Genomic DNA, 20,007 nt, shown 5'->3' with positions numbered 1-20,007 from the left:
GTTGAAGTGTTGATAGGTTGTTGTGGAGTCACCTCCCTTGGCTTGTGAGTAGTAGCAGCGTGGCTAGTCATGGCATGTTCCTTTCCTGCATTGTTCACCAGTATCAAATTCCTTGAGGTTCTTTCCACTCGACTTAATAGATTTGGCATCCCATGACCAAGAGGTTTGGAAGCATGAAGAATGGATTTTTGGGACTGAGTAAGGGAGAGCCATAATAATCCAAACACTTGGAAGTCACATGAGGGTAGGGAGAAGGGGAAAACTAGATTCCCATTGCTCCAACCAGGACACGCAGTGCACACATGTCTAGGACAAAGTGGGAGTCCAAATCAGTAATGCATTTCTCTATGACCTTCATAGTGTCTTCGTGGTGATGGTGAAACTAACCAAGAAGATTACATATGACCTATTGGCCATCATCTCTGTTGTCAATTTCATCAACCTCCATGTCAACGACCACCTACCTAATGTTAGCCAAGAGGTCCTCATCAAATCTATTAGCACCTAGACCATGCCATGAGGTCTATGACAGAAAACCCGTTGCTCTCCCTCCATGCCCAGCCTTACCGGGCTCACGAACCATGGTAATCAGACAATAATTCCCTCTATGTCACAGCTCAACATCTCAACTCTTCCTCTACAATTGAGAAGGTTGAGCTCTCCCCATGGTTTTAACCATTGAATCATATTCCAATGCTTCATTTAGGTGCACTGGCCTTTAGACATGCCACCATTCCGAGGGAAGGTGATAGGTGGGGATGACAAGTTGGCAAAGCCAGAATCCACTCATCATTAATTCCCTGGAATGATTTGGAGTGGGTCAAATAATTGTATACGCTCTCGATCACTGCATCTGGATCCAAGGATTATTATTAAGTATTATTATTATTTTAATATATCCTAATAACTTTATCAATAATAAATCTGGAAAATATTATTATTATTATTATTATTATTATAATATGATAATAATCATTATTAGAATAATATGATAATAATAATAAATGATGTTATAATATTAATGTTATAATTATAATAATAGTAATAATAATAATGTTAATGTTATAATAATAATAATAATAATAATAATAATATTATTATTATTATTAATTTTATTAGAATAATACTATGAATACTAATATTAATAATAATTTATATCAATACTAATATTAATAATAATTAATATTGTTATTCTAAACAATATTATTATTTTCAAATAATAATATTGCTACTCTATTTTTTAGTTATTTATTATTATCATTAAATATAGGGTTTATAGAGTAAGAACAAGTAGAATTAAAAATATTATTATCTAATTATATTATTATTCTAAATAATAAAACTAATATTAAAAATGGGGAGGCGAAGGATGGAGGAAAAGAAATAGAGAGTGAAGGAAAATAAGAAGTGAGAAGGAAACGAGAGGGAAACCCTCAAAAGAAAAAAGAGGGAGGAAAAGGAAAAGAACCATCTAAAGTGAAAATAACCCTAATAATTTTAGTCGAGGAGATGAATTTTAACTTAGTTAGTAATGACAACCCACTATCTAATTTATCTCTCATAAACATTCATCCCACTCTAGTCACATTTGACCTATTCCTTTTCTCCTACCCTTTTCACCTTTGAGGGTTTCCTTCCCATTTCCTTCCCCCTTCTTATTTTCTTCCCATCGAGGTTTCTTTTCCTAGTTTTCGTGCCTCTCACTTTGGCCTTAATAATAATTTTATTATTTCTTATTAATTAATAATATATATATATATATATATATATATATATATATATAGAGAGAGAGAGAGAGAGAGAGAGAGAGAGAGAGAGAGAGAGAGATTTTCACAAAATTATACAAAGTTCATGCATGGATTAACATGTGCATAAATTGTTTGGGATGAGTACATTTAGGGTGAAAACCAATACTAGATTGGGGCATACTAGGGAGATTCCATCTACCCTTGATACGCACACCAGACATACATCCTGAGTTTTTTATTCCAAAATACAGTAACAAAATTATGCACGACATAGACATGAAACGATCATCGGAAGACATTGAAATGAAGAAAGCCTTTCCTAGAACTTGTTAATGGGTTTGGTCATTCTTGGTAGGACATTGGAAAGGGTTTTCGTATTGTTCTAGAATCAATGGAGGTCATTCCCACTCAATGAATGCACCATATGAGCTAGTGGTTTCCTTTGCTATGGGGTTTCACCTTCGTGAGTAACTACAGGAGCAGTCTTATTGGCTATAATTTGAACTTTATCCACCTAAGATAAAGTTTGAGATTTCTCCCCAAGGCCACCTGGTTCCTTTTCCTTCGATTTCTAAGGCCCTAGGATCTCAAGGCTGGGAGGATTGGAACCACAAAAAAGAAATTCTAAATTTTCTGATTGTGCTAGCAAATTAGGAGAAACTAAAGGTGGTGAATGAGGAGGGAATTTAATTCCCAAAGCCCCTCTTAGGGCTCTCAAATCCAAATGATCATGAACGATATGAAAGTCCAAGTCCACCATTCTTCCTTCCATAATTTTCAGGACCTCTTCCTTGTCCCTCAGATGATGACCCAACAAGTTCATAATAGCCCAATGATCATCACCAGTATTCTTGAGCTCACGAGCTTCCATGGCAACGACTAGGAACTTGATATGTTGAGTCGTATATTCGTCATATTGCTCCACTCCTATACCATGCCAAGTTGGATGAGGCTAACCACGCCCTATTCCACACCCAACACACCTAGAAAAACCTTCTTATCATACCATGGATGCCTAGGAAGAAGAATTTCTATGCAAAATTACGATTTCCTTTTTCTTCAATGCCCAACAAAGGCAATGAAGGATTGATAAAATATTCCAATAAGCGTAACTAGTGACAAAGATGGTCAAGTGCATTCCAAGAGAGAGTGAAACAGAGGCTAAAAATAAAGAAACAAAGCAATAGATCAATGAAGAAATAGCCTAGTATGTGTAACGATGACCAGTGACAAAGAATGACAAGTGCATTCCAAGAGAAAGTGTAACATAGTCTAACAATAAAGAAGTGAAGAAATTGATCAAGGAAACAACTTCTTGTGGTAAAGGCCAACGAGCATAACATAGGCCAGCTGCCAAGGCAAGCAAGAGCTACAGCTATCTGCAATAGAGACCAATAAATGTAGAAACGGTGAGCTACTTGTAGAGCATTGAAAATGCATGGGGAATGTGTCTTCCCCTACAAATTAACTCCATAATCCATGTCCCAAGTGCGGTGTAAATGATTAGATATTTCCACTCACAACCATTGCTCTCACATTGAATGAATAGTACATGATAATCTAAGTAATATTGTCATCCAACCTTGGCAATAAATGTGTTATGGTGTGCTTGCATGGTTGGAACTAATATATGCATTGAGAGAGGAGGAACCTTTATCCGAGATGATGAAATATTTCTTAGCTATGTATAGGTATTGGAAAGCCCAGGTTACTTCATAGGGTGAAGTCAAATTTAGGTCTTTGCATGGATATTTCTCTACAAATCCTTTTTTGGCCAAAAAGTCCGCTAAGGAATTAGCTTTACATGTGACATGGGAGTAAAATTATTGCTTCATTCTAAGAGATAGCTTTTTCCATATGGTGCATGCTCTAATCTTTCTCATTAGGTCACCCTTGGAAGTCCTTGGATCCATAGAGAGATAAATATATTTTCCTTAATGCTCTTGTGAAATAGCATCCAAATACCCTCCTGAGTTTTACGTTCATCATTAAAAATTCTTTGATTTTTTTCTTTCAATATTTACTACAAAAGAAGAGTTGGTGCTAGGGTTCAAAGCCTATTCATGAATAGAATTTGGAATAGGCATTGTATCTAAGTATTGATAGTCTATATGATGTTTCTTATGATTCAGTTAGTTCTTTGGAAGCCCTATGAAATTTTTTCCCAAAGGTTGTTCGCAATCTCGTTGGAGTCAATAAGGTGGTCCATAGATTCATATTAGGTTTTACACATGTAGCACCAGGAGGGTCATGTGAACCTTATTTTGGTAAATTTCTCCCATGTGAGAATGTGGTGCCTTGCTAGAAGCGAGGTGAACATAAATATATTCATACACAAGCACAAGGACCGAAAATCTTTCTAGGGTGGATCTGGGTGATTTGGATGTGCCTAGCAAGTTAAACAATATGTTCTTTGACTGTGAAATTTATTTCATTTTTTTAACCCCATCAGAGGATATATGAACTTACCTTTTTCCTTGTCATGTTGTTAATGATATTTTGCCCCAAGTGTTCGGTGTTTTCTATGCATCCCTCTCCTTACTAGGACACTGGTTGTTTTCATTTCTATGTTGGGGAGGTGTCATCATCCAACCAATATTGATGAACACGAATTCACCCTAAGAAATGAATATTGTCTTCGTTTAGGGGTAGGTGGAAGTTGATGACCACCTTTGGAAATTTCTACCATGAATCTTCCCACAGCCTTGTTGATTTTCAATCCAAAATTTCCCATAAGCTGTGTCTAGCCTATGTATTTATTGATGATAGTAACGTTCCAGATGAGGGAACCATGTGTTATTGGGGATAGTCAAATAAGGTCCTGTATTCCATCTCCTTGGCATATTTCATGTGCCAAAGGCGTTCCCAAGTCTCTCAAGAGTTTTTGACCCATGCCCATCATATTTTGACTCCCATCACTTTTTTGACCATTTCAGGATCTCACAAGCCTAAACCTCCCTTAGATTTTCAAATACACAGTGTGTCCCATTTGACTAGTGACCATTTCTTCTTGAGATGAGAACCTCCCCATAGGATGGTCCTTTGCAAGTTCCTTATGATTTTTAGAACCCATTTGCGCACTGCTAGGATAGAGGAGAGATAAGTTGACATAGATTGGATCGCAAATTTAAGGAGAATAACATGGCCAACTAATTTGAAGGAGTGGAAAGTATAGCCATTTAGTTTGTTATTGAGCTTATCTAGGCAATCCTGCTAAGAGGAGTGCATGATGGTTGAGTTGGTGAAATGAGAACCAAGGTATTTGGAGGGAAGCTAAGTAGGGGAAAAAGCAAGGACGATGATGATATTTCTTTGAGTTATGAGAGGGGAATTTAACAAAAATACTTTTCTTTTCCAAGATGGTGGAGGTTCTTGAAGCTTATGAGAAGAGTTCCAATATCTCTTTGTCCTTGTTGACTTCCTTGACCGATGGATAGTTCAGGAGAAGAGTGTCATCAACAAATTATTGATGGGTTATGGGAGTATCACTATGAAGAGTTAGGTTGGTAAGGGAACCATTTTGCAGGGATTCTTTAATACATATTCCCAATCCCTCTACCATAAGTATGAAGAGAAAGTGAGAGAGGGGATCCCCTCTCCAAATGCCACGAGAGGGTTTGAAGGTGTCAAGAGGGGTTCCATTGAAGAGAATGGAGAAGAAGGAAGTGGTGACCAAGGATATGAGCCATTGGGTCCAGTGAGTGCTACAGGCAAGGAGAGTGCCTTCCATAAAGACCCAACTTATTAATAATATTATTAGGATATATTATAATAATAATAATAATAATAATTATTATTATTATTATTATTATTAAAATATATTATAATAATAATAAATTTTTTTGGAATAATAGTTTTTTTTTCAAAATAATACTTTCCCCTTATTCATTCCATAAGTCCTCTCTTGGTTTAACTAAATAATTTCCTAATGTCTCTTTCCCTGCACCCGGTTAGGTTTCTCTCCTTTTTCACTTATGATTTTTTCTTCTCTTCCATGATGATGGTTGAAGTGTTCACATGAAATTTTAGAGATTTCAACTCCTTATAACACAACTTTCTCTAAAAAGCTACTTCTTCACAATGGTTCACAACTATGGAGATCAACAATTGAAAATAATAATACAATACTTATTGTAAACTAGGTGTTTTTAAGCATTTTTTTAATTTTTTTATTTATATTTTGACAAAAAAACATTGGTTACTAGATGTCTTAACAAATACTCTATAATATAGTATCGAGGAGATGTTGTCCCATAATATTACACTTAAAAATTATAGTAACAATTTTTAAATATGTTTAACCAAAAAATCACTATAAAACATGGGAAAAATTATCAAACCATAAACCATGATGGTCAACTTGTTGGCATTATGATGCATGTGTTGTACTTGATGGCAACCCACTCGTACAAGAACAACTCACTTATATATAACTAGATGAATCTACAAAAGAGATATCAGATGTGTCAGAATACATGGGATGCAGGACAACTCAAAGGAATTAGTTCAAATGTAATGAACAATGACAACCCATTAAGGTGATAGTTATCAGTATGACAAGCTAGCTTTGCCACAAGTCCAAAGGGGGATATTGGTGGCATTATGATATAAGTGTTGTCCTTGATGGAAACTCACGCAGATGATAGATCATAGTGCAACAGGTCAGTAGCAAAGAATTGATGATCAGACTACAAGGAATGAAGAAAGAAAAGTATATACACAAGTTCACTATATACCAAGTCGCGTATATATGTAGGTTCGCTATATACCAAGTAGTGTACACACAGGATCACTATATACAAAGGTGCGTATATTGTACACATGCACTTTCATGCAAGGAAAGGCGTGTACATGTTGGAAAACCAAGTTTTGGGCCCGTGGTATTTGGTCCATGGTATTTTGGTATTTGGTCCTTGGTATTACGTCCGAAGTGTTGAACCCAAGTATTGGGTCCCTAGTATTGGTTCTAAATGGTTTTGGACCATGGTATTAAGTAGGGCCTAAGATTATAAAAGGAGAAGAATATCATTAGGCAAAGGCATTCAGAAAGTCTTGAATATCTAATGAAGTATGAGATCTAGTATGCAGGTTATGGGTTCATAATGCTTTGCTTGATTTGCGCAAAGGAGGAATCTCACTGGTTGATGGAGAACAAGATCTAAGGATAGATCGGGATCAAATGGTTTGGAATGAATCATCTCTATATGATTTGATTATGCTTATTCTAGATCTATATACAAATGCATGTAATGTTCTGATCTGGGTATAACTTAAGTTAGAAATAGTTGCAACTCATGAATGAATATTTACAGATGTATACATTGGTTGACTTTGATAAAAGTACGTACATACACAGGTTATATACATCTAAGTAGCGTATACCATATACACTATCATATTTGAAGTTACAGGTGGATCAGGATCATAATGACTTATCTTTATGTGATCTGATGGACTAGATCTGGTTGCTAACATGCATATTATACATGTATATGTAATGATCTGGTTATGTCTGAAGTCAGGAAGTGCAGCAAATACATAAGTAAGTAATTAATGACATATACGCTGGTTCTCTTTGGTGAAGTTGCGTATACATGCTGGTTCGGCTCTTCCAAGTAGCGTATGCACTCTGATGCATGATTTTTTATGATACTGTTAGATCTGAACATTGTTGTAGAGTTCTGTGTTCTGCTCTGTGTTCTGGTGATTGCAGTTTGTTGACAGGGTTTCAATGATTCAGTATTGGGTGATTCAGAGATTGATGATGCTAGTGTTGATTGATTGTGTGCTTCAATGATATTGATGGGTCCAGTATGAAAATTGGATGAAACGTGGCCTTCAAATTATGATGTTGTGTTCCATGAGTATCCAGTCTAAAAATTTATGAAACGTGGTACCTGGAGGAAGAAAGAGAAGGTTGTAGCCTTTTGTAGGTCAACACCTACGTACTAGTACATTAGCTAGTACAAGAGCTAAGGGGGTGGTAGCTCCCTTCCAGTAGCAGCTGGAAAACGAGTGAAGGTTGGAGCATTCAGTAGGCCGGCACCTACGTACTAGTAAAAGGATCGGCTAGTACAAGAGCTAAGGGGGTTGCAGCTCCCTTCCAGGAGAAGCTGGAGAACAAGAGAAGGTTGTAGCCTTCTGCAGGTAGAAGCCTGTGTACTGGTATAAGGCTACACCAGTACAAAAATATTGTAAAAAGAAGTTTCTTATTAAAAGAAAATAGAGATGACTTGCAGCAGGTGGTTTTCACCCACATTGGGTTTCCACCTTACATCATGGTGTTCATGTGTGCTTCTTGTGTGTGATGATCTATTATGTTTTACTGCACCTGTTTACTATTCATATCGTTAATAGAAGTTCTAATGCACTAACTAAAGATCAACATTTAATGGATTAACTGAATCATAAGTTTACTGGATATACACTAGTTACATTAGACACAGTTGCATGTACATGCAGGTTCCCTTCACTAAAGTAACGTATATGAATCTGAGTATGAAAATGAAAAAGTGTTTGATTTGATAATACTGATTCACCTCCCCCCCCCTCTTATTATTATTTCCAACACAACCGTGGTCAACATGTTAACCACGAGAAACCATGGTCAACGTGCCCAATTATAGTTAACCATGTTCAACCATAATCTATCTATCAATATGGTGAACCATGATCAACCAAAATCAACCATAGGAAACATGGTCACTAACAACTTTAATTTATTGTAGAAAACCATGGCTAATCCTTTTTTCACAATAATCCACTTTTTCAACCATAACTTCACCATATTTAACCATATTGAATCAAGGTCAACCATAGTCAAACATGATCAACAGATCCTCTAATACTCCCCAATGATGTTGACCCTCAACTATAAAAACCACATTAATAAAGTGGTTGAAATTGGTATCATTTTCCACCTTCTAACGAATCCTCTAATACTCCCCAATGATGTTGACCCTCAACTATAACAACAAAATTAATAAAGTGGTTGAAATTGGCATCATTTTCCTCCTTCCAATGAATCCTCTAATACTCCCCATTGATGTTGCCCCTCAACTATAACAACCACATTAATAAAATGCTTGAAATTAGCATCATTTTCCACCTTCCATATGCTAATCAACATTAAAAGGTCAAAAATGGTTCCTATCAACTTATTTCAACTATATTAATTTTCTTCCCCAGGTGGGTGAAGAACATGGTAGGGGGATTAGGGGACACCGTCACCCCACCTTGAAAATGAACCAAGGGATATGGAACCCATCCCTAGTGGAGTTTAATGTATACAACACTTGAGATCGATGAGCATTATACGAGAGTTATTACCATCAGAAGGTAGTGACAGGTTGAGGATGGGGAGAAACAAAAATGCATCTGTGTGAAGGCAGGCAAGGAAATTATGGTGCATGGGTGGTTAAATTTACACTAGAGGAGTGATGGGAGCGTTGTTTTAGATGGGGGAACTCTGGTAGTGGAGGTTGCGTTCAAGTTGGTGATGATTATGAGGAGTATTGTAGGGGATGGTTAGGTAAATTCCTACAAAGAAGTGTTTCCTTTCCATCAATTGGTATGTTCTCTACATGCTATTAGTGTCTTCTTTTAGGAAATTTGATCATGCTAGCCTTCTAGCCAACCGGTACTGCAACATAGAGGGGCATCTTTTTTTGAAAGAGTCTGCAAAAAATCCATCATTTGGGTAACTTTATTCTATTTTTTGGCTTTGGTTTTAGTATTGTACTTTATCCTAACTATATGCTCAGCTGCACATACAACATACATGGAAATATTGTAGTCATTATTCTATTTCGAGCTGCAAGGAATGTCTAAGCTTGGGTCTTTTACCTTGGTCTTTTTGGTGTAATTTTTAGACCCCATGATTTTCCTTACACCTATGATTGCAATTTTCATTTTCTTCCTGTCCGTTTTAAATTTTCTTTGTTGGCCTAGACTTCGGTAGTGTTTTGGGTACTTTATGTGAAGTTTTATTATAAGTCCCTAGTGTGGTGCCTTAGGTATATTAGGAGGGAGTGTTATTCAGAATGTTCATTCCCCTTCCCCATTGTGCCTGTATTTCTTTTTTTATGTGTGTGTCATCCCCCACCTAGGATCAACCACCTTGGAAAGTATTGGGTGTATTTATGGGCCCTTGGGGAATTACAAATTCTTAGCATCAATTATGGCTTGCATGGTGGTCTTTCTATTCTATATATGGATACATATTTTTATTCCTTACCTTTTTTTTTAATTGATTATTTAAAATTCTAGACCACCCGTTCTTTAGAGCATTTGTAGCTTTCCATGGACAACATTGGTAGTATTGCTAGTTTCTAGTGGAGGAAAATAAGTTGGAGGGAGTGGTATGGAGACACGTTACCATCAAAAGGATCGGCATAGCTTGCATTCTATATGTGCCTGCCTTTGTTTGGTATAGTTCTTTAGTTTGAGAGACACTTGGTGCCACAAATTCTTTGAAGTTTATAATTTTCCAAACGTGTCCAATTCCTTTTCTGGGTTTTCATACAATTAAATCTAGGCCCAAATCCACGTCAAATGGCGCATGTCAGGAGGGGGCCAACATATTATCAAGAGCGTCCCCAAATGGGAACATTTGTATGCATCATCGATTGGAGGATTTCTCTCGGAAATACTGCGAACTGACCACAAGCCTAAAGAAGGAAGAAATTACTCAAGCTGAGGGAGAGGCATCCATGCACAAAGTCCCTCTCTTGGATAATAAAGTCCTAGTAGAATGGGGTTGATTGGATCCTTGATACTAAGTGTACAAAGGGTCATTTCAACTAGCACATGAAAACCATTGACCTATATTGGAAAATGAAATTTTGATTGTGACACACATTGGTGGGAAGACGAGAGAAACGGGAGGATATCCTTCATTCGCTAGTGATCCTTCACCGCTACATGAGCAATGTGGATCATAGGCTAGATATAATAGAGCAACAACTTGGTATAACCCTATGATGGGAAGAACTCATGAAGGCTTGAAGGAGCGTGTTCATATTGCACTCTTGGATTTGGATCACTCAGAGTAGCCATCCTATGTTTATGTTTTTTCTGTCTTATAATGGTTTGAGGCAAAATATCTTAGGTCAAGCCTCCAATTATCTTTTGATTTTTGTAGTCTCTTTATGTTTTCAGTAATATTTTTCCTCTATACTAAAAGTTTTCTTTTGGTTATGGTCAAATATCCCCCAATAAAAAGTTGACAAAATAGATCTTCATCTTGATATATCTACTATTTTCCATGTAATAAAAATTCACCTTACCAAAAAAATCTATATAAATGTGGCTTATGCTAATTTTATATTTTATGGACTAAAACTGTCATATTATTTTTCTTTTGGTTATGGTCAAATATCAGGGATAAAAAATTGACAAAATAGATCTTCATCTTGATATATCTACCATTTTCCATGTAATAAAAGTTGACCTTACCAAAAAAATCTATATTAATGTGGCTTGTGCTAATTTTATATTTTATGGACTAAAACTGTCATATTATTTGAGCTTCCAGTTCTTTTAAGGTATACCTCATAACCATCATGAAGGGAAAAACAAGGGGATATAGGCAATTGATTGCCCTGTAATCGATGTACAAGAAGCAATTTGTTATTCACAAGATCGTAATGCCCAACAACATCTCTAAGCTATTCCCAATAGATGTAATTTTGAGCTTTTGATTGACATTATCTCGTTGCTAATGATGGTGGGATTTAAATGGCCATCTCCAACTATTGCATAATGTGAGTGTGGAACATTTTTTTTTGTTAACATTGGAATACTCCTAATTCTGACCCACAAATCTTGGAGGCTAGGGCGTTAAGTTCATCTGCACAAAATTGAAGAAGCTCGATCATTTAGGTTTCTGGAACATTTTTATGTTAACCATATCTAGGCGGCCCATTTTCGCTGGCTAGGGCGTAATGTTTATGAGACCAAAAATGGAGAAGCCGAAAGCTTGACAAACTAGGGTTGGTAGGGTTTAGTTTATGTATACTTATTCCTATTTACGAAGGAGAACCCAAAAGAATGGTGACAGTAATTCACTGGAAGAAGTGTAATTGCAATAGCTTGACGATGGCTTTATATAGTCATCCTCCAGGCAATCGGGGGCTAGGTTGGTATTGTGCGAGATGGACTTATTCAAATAGTCAAATCCCCGGATATCAATATCGATCTCAATACAGTATCGTCCAGACTACGGTTGTTTCCACCCTTCCAATGGGCAGAACTGCATTGAGTGCCGTTAAGAGTCCATTTCAGGGCCATCAGACACAGTTCTAACCCTAGGGCGGGGATAAGAACTTGAAACCCAGGAGATGTCAACAGGAACTGGCGTTCCCAGTGGCCGGCTGCTGCAATCATATACTGTTTGAACAAGTCAATTAAACATGAAGACAACTACAATATTTGACACCGACTCTTATATTAAGAGTTTTTGTCCAACCAGTTGTTTTTTAATTCCTTTCAATCAATATTATCCACGAGGTCTTTTAAGTTCATTTAAATAAATATCAATCTTAATGTAGAATCAGTGAAACTGTGTATCAGAATTTACCACTTACACTTTTGTGAGGGGCAGTGAAGGTGGTCTGGTTGTCATTTGCGGCGCGTGCTCGGGGAATGTGTATAACGATTTCCCAATTTTATGACGGGCCGTAAAGGTGGTTTGGGTATCATCGGTAACCCTTGTTTTCCTTTGATGGAATGATTCATTGTATATACATCTCTTCATGTGAATTGACATTGCAGGGCGGCTGTCATCGCATTTTGATTCTTGAAATGTCATCGCATTTTGATTCTTGAAATGATATTGTGTTTGATACCACGTTTGCAAATTCCTCTGCGGTTGCCCGAAAAAATGAATAACGAGCTATTTAAGTCATCCACAATAAAGTTGACATAATTGAGATTATGAGAATTAGTGAAATAATTAATTCTTCCAAAGTTACGAAAAGAGCAGGTCGCTGATTTCTCTGACGGCTTTTGCTCAAATACAATCGTATAAAACTTTTATTATATGAAGAAATTATTTTCAAACCCATTATTTTTAGGTTTCGAGTCCTACTTTATTCTCTTATCTTTAGCCAAAATGCATGTAATTAATGAAAATGTTTTAAATTATAAAATGCAAATAAAATATTAAATCATTATAAATATGTACTTTTATCCCCCTTTGTCCCATGAATTTATTGGTTTATTTATTTATTTTGATAATCAAATTAAAAAAGTGATTTCTGATACATAGTATCCACTTATTTGGAACTTCTCCACATAATTGTAGGAATGTTTATTATTATTTTTTTTTGACAAATCATAAAAATGAAATATATTTATCTAAAATTTAAATTTATATAGTTATCATAATAATATTCTATTATCAAATCAAAAGGCATTCTTATTATATTTATCTAAAATTTAATATTATATAGTTAACATAATAATATTATATTAGTTATCATAATAATATTTTATTATCCAATCAAAAGGCATTCTTATTTAAAATATAATAGGTGGTTTATTATTCATTTAGATTAATGTTAAATTTCAAATTTATTAATTAGTCAAATGTTTTTTATTTCAACTTAAGGAGGATAAAGATCTCTTGATTTTTAGTTTCTAGTTTTTTAATTGATAGCCTAGATTGATTGTCAAAGAAATATGTTCATCATAAGCTTCATCTAGACTATAATGTGTTAGAGAGTTTGTTAGGTTGCATTGACTTTTAATAAATTTAAAAATACTCTAAGTTGTAAAGGATAGAAACTCTTCAACACTTATGTTTTTTTATGAAGACGTGAGATTCTTAACAGTTAAGTAAAATCAAAGTTAATAATAATATTTTTGTTGCAATTATTTTGTTTGTTACATATTTATCAATGGTAGATATAAATGAACCAAACTATCTCAACCACATTAATATCTTTAATGTGGTTGTGCTAGTTATTTTTTATTTTTATCATTGCTTTGAAAGGTGCATTATACAATCTAGTATGAGGGAAATGTGTAATTCTTTCCATACTCATCTTGTAATTGGCATGTGTTTTTTAAAATAAAAATAGAATATTATTTAAATAAGAAAAAAATGTTACTTTTAATAAAAATAAATATACATGTTTAGATAGTTTTAATTAAAGTCTTATAGCTTAGTAGGAAAGAGATATGCTAAAAATATTTCACTTTTACTCTCCACCATAAAGAAAACATTTCAATATCTATATGAAGTAACTTAATTGTATATTAACTTTAGAGAGATAATTTCACCTTTTAGTGTGAAAAAGATACCTAATTCTTATATTTTTTTAATATTTCAATACATATATAATAAAAAGTTTTAATGTTAAAGAGGAAGTTAAAAAGATTTAATTACATTGTAATAAGAAGAAAGTGTGTAATTGATTTAACTATTAACCTAAAATTAATATGTCACATTTAAAGTTATGAATATTGATAATAATCCTAAGATTTAAAGTTGGCTATAAATCAAATATTTTAGTATGTAGAATTAAGTAAAAGTGAGGTGTACTCCAAATATCTTAATAACAAAAATATAATCAATGTGAACAATATGTATAAATAAAATATGTCAATGCCTATATTAAGTAAAATGTTTAATATATAGATATATTAAATTGAAAAGAAAATCTTTTATGGTTTAAACACTAGGAACCTTACCATTGATATATTTTTTAGTTAATTTTATCTAAAATCTATCAAAGATTTGCTAAAGTTGTAAGTTTAAGTTGTGTAGTCTACATAGTGGGATTTTCAATCTTGAACATAAAAACATTTTCATATAGACAATATTGTCCATAAATAAAACATTTCAATACTAGTAATAAGTAAAATAAAATATTTCAATGTCAGCTATGCATATAGTTATTTATTATATAAAATAATTAAAGAACAAAACGAAAAATAAATTCTTATGGTTAATATAATTTTGACGCAAGGTTTCCCCTCCGCATACCCACAGTATGCATAAATATGCATAATCCATTGTCCCGGGAATTTCTTCTCTCCACCAGGTCAAAACTTCAATTCAAAAGATGGTTAAGGACCCCATTTTATAGTTCCAATGTTTCAGAACTCAGTCACTCCACCAAAACTCCCATCGGGACCTTAATCACCCCTTATGCCATCTCTTATGAATTTATTCAAGTCCTTCCTTATATTTCCACCCTATTGGGGCATTATAACCCTTCTAAACCATTCCATTAACCCTTTATTGCATGTCTATAATTATCCCATCTTTAACATTAGTTATCCTATGTATTTAACACATAAAAACCCATATCGGTGCTATTTCTTGCCAATAGACATTACAAAGGAATTACCTGCAAAATCATACATTTTCCGCCTTTTGGTACAACCCTTGCACATTTTCTGATATACATTTATTGCAATCGCTCCTCGCTCCTCCGTGGTTATCGTTAACAAAGGTCTCCTTTAGATCCGATATGCAATAACGCAATATCGGATTCCAAATATTATATAATCATTCCTATACCCTTATTGGGTCCACCTTCATCGCATATCGCATAACTCTACGCTCCGATAAGTCCAAATGATGATCACCGATAATCCCGATCACTGATCGCTAATTTATCGTTGTTGACGTTATCGCAACATCACTGAACACCGTCGCTTAAACCCTTGGATCCTCCAACTTCCGATAAATGATTAAATCATGACCATTGATCTGGGCACGATCCAATGGTCCATGATTAATCAGCCCTTACTCATCGCAATCCTCAAAGGCTCATTTCTGATAATTCTGCTAGTTCTCCACCAATGCGACTTAATCTCAACCATTGATTTTCTGGAACCAACATTTGCTGAGTGTTATCACTTAATTCCTTTGCTCACTTATTTACTTGGTTCTACACCATTTTTCCAAGTTTCTGTGGTTTTCGGGTTTTCTTAAAGGTTCCTGTTCTTGATTGTTTTCGCTACGCGACTCCTTGTGGGTTCAAACTCCATTCAAACTCCTCAAACTACATTGATTTATGTCATCACGAATCATTTCTTGGTCCTTTAATGGATTCAAAGATCCATTACTAACCTCTGGTTCATTCTTCTCCTCTGCGTATTCACCTCAATCATACCTGTATATATTTATATTATGCAATTCTCTGATAACACATAATTCATCACTTAACACATGAATTACACAGTTATACAGATTCAAATCAACCTCTGTATACAAAAATTCAAATAAATAATTACGGAATAAAAAATCTATCTCTCGGCTTGATGTTTTTATATCAGTGGCCTTTTATTTACAAATCTGCCCATAGGCTTAAAACCACACTCTAATTAACTATCTAATTATCTCGCTTTCTAACCCCTGTCTATGCCTTTTAGGCTTACATTTATACTCAAGGATTCTAAAACCAATTCTGGTTTAGATCCATGAATTCCTCAAAAAATTCCTAAAACTCCTCTCTAATCCCTAGATTCATGAACTGACTCCTAATCTAAGATTTACAATCAATTCTCAAATCCCTCAATCTCTCAACTATCATAAATCCCTCATGTTCTCCTATATTCGAGAACATTTACAAATATGCCTCACATTATTTAATTAATTCCCTATTCTAGCTTCTCTCATTAAAATCACTCAAAACATTAATAATTACATTTAATTCATACTTAGGAAACCAAGTTCCTTGAAAAAACAATACCCCTATGTCTACTAAATTACAATGAGTTTTCTTGGCCTGAATGCTCCTGCATCAGACTCCCAAAGTAGAAAGTTTCCATGATCTCCTGATCATGTATCTTCATAAGTTGTTAGAAAACCTCCAGGATCCCAAACTTTAGTTTGTAGCTGCCCAAATGCTTTTCCCCTTTGCTACTACGGTATGTCTATTGTGTTCTACTCTATCTTCCTCTCTTTATCAATCAGGTTCATACTCTGATTGATCAAGCATCCTGTTGCTATTATTCTCCTCCATATGGACTGTTTCATCATTAGATGCCACATTTCTTCAATTTCTGTGGCCATCACGTCTTTGGATTGGTTCATACTTTACCATTTACTGCTATTTATTTCCTTCTGCTTCAGGTTGTTGCTGTTGTCCACCAATTCTTCAACCTGCTATTGGTTACTTCCACCGTGTAGTTGCTAGTTCCTTACTTCCTCTGCACTTATTTTGATTGCCTCCCTTTCATCCTTACCCTCTTTCATTATTAATTGGTTGTACTTTTGTACCAAAATTCCTCCAGCATTCACAACTAAACCCGCATTCATAAAAGACTTGTTAAAATGAAAATCATAAGGCTCTTGTGCCTTATCTCCCTTTGGAAACAATTTAGTTTGTTTCTCTATTTTCTCCTCCTCTATTAGCACATCAGTATGCTGATTCAAATTCTCAGCAGAATTCATGAGACTATCAACTAGTCTCTCCTCCACACCATCTGCTTCTATGATGTCTTTCTACCTTTGTCCACTATAGTGAACTTCTTCCTTCTCGTACAATTCTGACTTTACAACCTGAACACTTGCCTTTTGGTCTTCTAGCCTTTTCTCCAAAAGTCTTAACTACTGCCACAAATTTGCCATCTCCCTTGGAATTTCTCCCATAAGTTCTGTACAATCCTCACTATCTTCTCCTTTGTCACAAGCATAACTTATTGACATTAATTCTTCATTCTTGTTTAGAATACAATTCTGATCCTCCATCTCTTTGATAGTTCTAGATGTTTTTTCATCACTCTCCCTTTGATCATTTAAGAAAATCAATCCCTCATTATTTTCTTCAATAGCAAATTTCTTATCATAAGACACAACTGTCTCATCCCTACTGAAGATATTTCCTCCATTAAGCACGGAATTTATGAACTCCTTTTGTTGTAATAACTCAACTTGATCTTCATTTGAAGGATAGTCATCATCATACTTTACCTCACAATTTTCATCTTCATTTACATCATTTCCATAAAATGGTTTACCTTCTCCAATACCTGAATTCATACACAACCTGTCAGTTGTAAACCACAAGACGTCATGACCTCATTTGATGATTCAATCACCAATTCCTCCTGCTATTCCAAGCCCTTTATATGACTTAGAAATATTTTGATGGTCTCCTCAATCTCATCAAGTCCTTTGCTTGATTGCTTGATATCCTTTCCTACTCCCTCTTTTAAAACAGAAATTAGATTCCGCCTGTCCTCTTCCCTTCCTATGACAATATCAACAAATTGTCTTTCCTTACACGTTTCACCTATAAACACACACACACATTATCAGATTTAAAATCTTTAGACCTTTTTCCCTCACTTGAAGTTTCAATCTTCGTCTTCACCCAAAATTTTGCCTTGCTCTGGTTCACAAATGGATACTTCCATTTCCAATTTAGCTTCTCTGAGTTATTCAGACCTCAATTGACCACCCAGTACCTATTCAAGCCTTATCAGCTCTTCTACTAATTGCATATTCACCTGCTGACTTCTCTTCTTTTTCAATATTCTCTGTAATTTATGCCACCCAACTGGCTTTTTCCTCAAGACCCAACCTCGTCTCTGGTTTCCCTCAAGTATCCTTATCAATACATCGAGTTTTTCTTTCATTTCTACAATCTCTTTGTCAAGCTCCTCTTGACTTATCCTTATTCCATTTTCCTTGGCATCCTCTTCCTTCACCTCCATTCTGCTGTGATCTTCCTCAGAGCCTCTACTATGACTAGCAGTAGTCTTCTTCTTCTTTCTATGAGTTTCTCATTCATTCACTATGAGCTGCACTAAGCCTCTGCAAAAACAAGTCCTCCTTGTTGCAACTTACCTGACCAACCTCTTCTCACTCAGTCTTTTGGCAACCAATTGGTTCTCCATCTCTAGAACCTCCTTTGAGCACTCTTCTCTACTCCTTTAGGCTTCAACTCACCTGTAGCTCCTCAGGAACACAAATATCCTCTTGTATTTCAATCACAATGAAATACTTGGTTTTGAACTTTTCTTCCTTCAATTAGGAAGTCTTACCAGCTTCCTTCATTACCTTGGCAATTATACCCACATCCTTTGTGGAATTACCTTTGTGATCTGCAACAATATCTCTATAGTATCAAGTCTCCTCCTTGCTACATATGTTTCAGTAAGGTTCTCTCCTCTGAGCTCAATATTTTAGCATCTCTCTGGTTCTTTCCTTTGGAATTATTTGAGCACTCCTTGCTCTTAGGAAATTGTTACAGTCCTCTCACCTCCTTATGTTGTCACCTATGCATCAATACAAACCACAACTCTTTCCATCTTCAAATCAAATTAAAACAAAACATTTCATCTCACCTCCAAGATCTCTACATGATCTTGTTCCACCATTTACCTGTACTTTGAATGGATTGTCCTCCTTTTCTTGCATTTACAGGTTCTTAAAACACAACTTTGTTTTAAGTTCTTTTTCTCTAGAATTCCCTTATTCTGTTCTCCTATCAATTGTTCCAATAACAATTATGCTCTGATAACAAAATGACACAGGGTTTCCCCGCGCATACCCACAGTATGCATAAATATGCATAATCCATCGTCCCAGGAATTTCTTCTCTCCACCAAGTCAAAACTTCAATTCAAAAGATGGTTAAGGACCCCATTTTACAGTTCCATTGTTTCGGAACTTAGTCATTTTTCCAAAACTCCCATCGGGACCTTAATAACCCCTTATGCCATCTCTTATGAATTTATTCAATTCCTTCCTTATATTTCCACCCTATCAGGACATTATAACCCTTCTAAACCATTCCATTAACCTTTTAGCGCATGTCTATAGTTATCCCATCTTTAACATTAGTTATCCTTTGTATTTAACACATAAAAACCTGTCACAGCGCTACTTCTCGTCAATAGACATTACAAAGGAATTACCCGCAAAATCATACCTTTTTCACCTTTTGGTACAACCCTTGCGCATTTTCCGATACACATTTATCGCAATTGCTCCTCGCTCCTCCGCGGTTAGCGTTAACAAAGGTCTCCTCTGGATCCGATATGCAATAACGCAATATCGGATTCCAAATATTATATAATCATGCCTATACCCTTATCGGGTCCACCTTCATCGCATATCGCATACCTCTACACTCCGATATGTCTGAACGCTGATCGTCGATCGTCGATTTATCGCTGTCGGTGATATCTCAACATTGCTTAACACCGCCACTTAAACCCTTGGAAGCTCTGACTTCCGATAAATAATTAAATTGTGACTGTTGATCTAGCCACGATCCAACGGTCCACGATT

This window comes from Pinus tabuliformis, chromosome 7 (assembly GCF_031772625.1).
Source record: "Pinus tabuliformis cultivar Carrire ecotype Pingquan chromosome 7, CPIR1, whole genome shotgun sequence".
Taxonomy (NCBI): Eukaryota; Viridiplantae; Streptophyta; class Pinopsida; order Pinales; family Pinaceae; genus Pinus; species Pinus tabuliformis.
The sequence above is the reverse complement of the archived record's forward strand: the minus strand, read 5'-3'. Positions refer to the sequence as shown.